This window comes from Vombatus ursinus, unplaced genomic scaffold, assembly GCF_900497805.2.
Source record: "Vombatus ursinus unplaced genomic scaffold, bare-nosed wombat genome assembly UNPS02000026.1, whole genome shotgun sequence".
Lineage (NCBI taxonomy): Eukaryota > Metazoa > Chordata > Mammalia > Diprotodontia > Vombatidae > Vombatus > Vombatus ursinus.
Genome location: NW_020939804.1, coordinates 124137 through 127297, shown reverse-complemented (window position 1 = coordinate 127297; position 3161 = coordinate 124137). Strand labels below are relative to the sequence as shown.

The following is a 3161-nucleotide window of genomic DNA, read 5'->3' as shown; positions in this document are numbered from 1 at the left end:
CCCTGGGGATACACAAAGAAGCAGAAGACAGTCCCTGCCCTCAAGGAGCTCCCAGGATGATGGGAGAGACGACATGCAAACAAATATATACAGACAAGCTCTAAGCAGGATAAACAGGAAATCCTTAACAGAGGGAAGGCTTCCAGTAAAAGACGGGCTTTTAGCCGGGAGGGAAAGGAAGCCAAGGAAGGCAGCAGGTAGACTTGAGGAGAGAGAGTTTTCCAGGTGTGGGGGATAGGCAGAGGAAACACCTGGGCCAGAAAGTGTCACTGGATGGAAGAGCACGTGCGGGGAGTAAGTGTAAGAAGGCTGGGGAAGGGTAGGTCTTGAAGCGCTGGAAACGTCAAACAGAGTGTGTCATCGTTTGATCCAGGAGGCAACAAGGAATCACTGGAGTTTATTAAATCAGGGGATGACGCAGTTAGACCCGCACTTCAGGAAAATCCCTTTGGTGTGCGCACAGAGGATGGTTGGAGTGGGGAGAGACTTGAGGCAGGCAGACCGACCCCCGGCAGCTATTGTAATAATCCAGGTGTGAGGTGAGGAGGGTCTGCACCAGGGCAGGGCAGTGTCACAGGAGAGAAGGGGAAATGTCGCAATGGTAAAATCAGCGCCCTTGGCAATAACTTGGAGAGAGGGAGGAAGAGACAGTGAAGAATCCAGGATGACTCCTGGGTGAAGGAGCCTGGGAGCCTGGGAGGGTGGCTTTGCGCTTTACAGGAACATGGAAGATGGGAGGTGGGGAGGATTTAGCTGGAAAGATAATGAGTTCTGTTTTAAACATATCTGGTTTAAGATGTCTACTGGACTCGCCCGAATTGGGGGTGGGGGTGTGGGTGGGGAGCAGCAGCCGGGGCTGCCCGGGGATCAGCGGGATCTCCTGGAGCCCCCCTGCAGCCGGCTTCTCGCCCGTCTTTCCCGCCAGGTATCTGCGCTGCTGTTCGTTTTTGTGAAGAGGCAGATCATGCGTTTTGCTGTGAAGTCTCGAAGAGGCCCTCACGTCCCTGTGGGGCACAACGCTCCCAAGGATCTGAAGGAAGAGAATGACATCCGACTATCCAAGGTCCAGGGTGTCAAGTATGAGCCCCAGCTTCTTGGAGAGGATCACGCCAGACTTTTGCAGCTGCAGACACCAGGAAATCAACATCGCTACAACCGCCTGTACAGGACGAAAGCATCGGATGCCATTCGTGCCTCTGAGATCTCATTCCATTCAGAAGGCCGGCATCCTCGTTCCCTAACCGGCAAGAACTTCCGCTCCTAGCTGCTGGAGCTTCGAAACACAAGCACCCCCTTCAAGGGCGTCCGCAACGCCCTCACTGATGCCCTGCTAGATGGCCAGGAGACAGCTGGATAGGGAACTGGTGTCTTTGGCCAGCCTGAATATCTACACTACCAAGAAGCACTGAGTGAACTGGCTGCCGCCGCTGCCAGAGCTCGTGGTGGGAGCTCCCAGGCAGCAGCTGAGGACCTAACACAGCCTCCTGAGGTTTCCTCCCCAACAACTATGCAGGTCACCCACCTGCCCTCCAGCCAGGAGAGTAAAAGAGCCAAGCACTTCCTAGAGCTGAAGAGTCTTAAGGATAACTGCGACACACTAGAGAGCACCCTCTGGCTGGATTTGGGCATAGCCATAGCCAGCACGGCTCCAGGAGGAGAATCCAGTCTGTACCCAGGGATTTCTCCAGGGCAGGAGACCCGGCAGCTCTGCTCAGCATTGACAGTATGCCCGGAGTTCTGGGAATGTGTGTCTGCAGATCCTTCCCTAGCTATCCCTCTGCCTTGTGGAATGACAGCTCCATGAGGCCCTCTTTCCCTCTCCAATAGCTTTTTTATGGAGTTGAATCCACATATTTTTCTCTCTCCATGTCATTTCCTCCTTACCCCAACTTGTTTTCGATTATGGTTATTTTTTGCCCTCTCCCTAAGTCAGTTTTATCCTAAATTAGTGGGAGTGGGGGAGGGGGCATTTATGAGGTTAGAAATGAAAACCACAGAGCCCCTGTCTTACCCACTCGGATGGGGACTCCAGCCCACAGACATGCCATCTAAAGTTGTGGAGGCGAAAAGGCAAAAGAGAACTAGGGTGGTGCCCTTCAACCGAACCGTGTTGAGATTTGTGTCGCATTTAGCGTGCTGCCTTGCCCTTCTCTTCACATACTACATAGAAGAGGACGTGACTGAAGGGAACTGACAGTGAAAAAGGCACTAATTCCACGTCCCCCCAGTGAGCCACTGCACTGGCCTGACTTCATAAACCGGCTATTTAATAAAAACAGCTGTAAAAAAGAAAAAAAAAAAGAAAGAAAGAAAGAAAAGATGTCTACTGGACACCTGGTTTGAGATGTTTGAAAATCAATTGGAGATGCGAGATCGGAGGTCGCGAGAGGTGAGGGCATGACAGCTGGATTTCAGAATCAGCAGTGTAGAGATGGTCATTAAGGCCGTGAGAGCTGATGAGGTCACCAAGTGAGGAGTTCAGAGGGAGAAGAGAAGAGGGCCCAGGACAGAGCCCAGCAGGACACCCATGGTGAGAGGGCATGATCTGGAGACCACGGAGCGGCCAGATAGGAGAATACCCAGGAGGGGCGTGGTCGTGTCCAAGGCTGCAGAGCTCAAGGACAGTGCAGAGTGAGCAAGGGCCGCTAAGCGGTCTCCCTGTCCACTGCCTGGGTCCCTCCAGACCAGTGGGTACAACGTCTCAGGAGGTATGCTGGCAAGCCGCCTCGTGGCGACCAGCACAGCGACTGGCTTCCCGAGGAGATGCCATGTGAGCATCGGCTAAAGAGAGTAAGGGAGAAGAGACGGAGGGTCGGAGGACAAGACCTCTTTCAGCGTGTGGTGGGCCCTGACACAGAAGAGGACAGGGGTGAAAGGGGCAGAAAGGCAGGTCTGAGGGTAGGTGTACCCTGACTGCAGCACATGGCAAATGAGGAATTTCAAAGCAGCAGCATGAAGGCTATCAACTCGATCAGAAGAGAGATGGGCCAGGCATGTATAACCAGCAGACAGCCACGTGCTCCTGCAGCGCCCACGCAGTATCCTAATCTCTAACCAGGAGAGGGATTGTCCTCTTCTGCTGATTCCCAAGAAGAGGGGACCAGAGTCCCAAAGGATGGCTGCCATTGGCATCACAGGAGGGAGGACCCACTTTCATGATA

General features: G+C 53.5%; 1 pseudogene; it reads left to right on the top strand.

Moving 5' to 3' along the window:
- The first annotated feature begins 940 nt into the window (after positions 1-940).
- On the top strand, positions 941-1804 carry LOC114043621 (annotated as a pseudogene).
- Positions 1805-3161: the final 1357 nt, after the last annotated feature.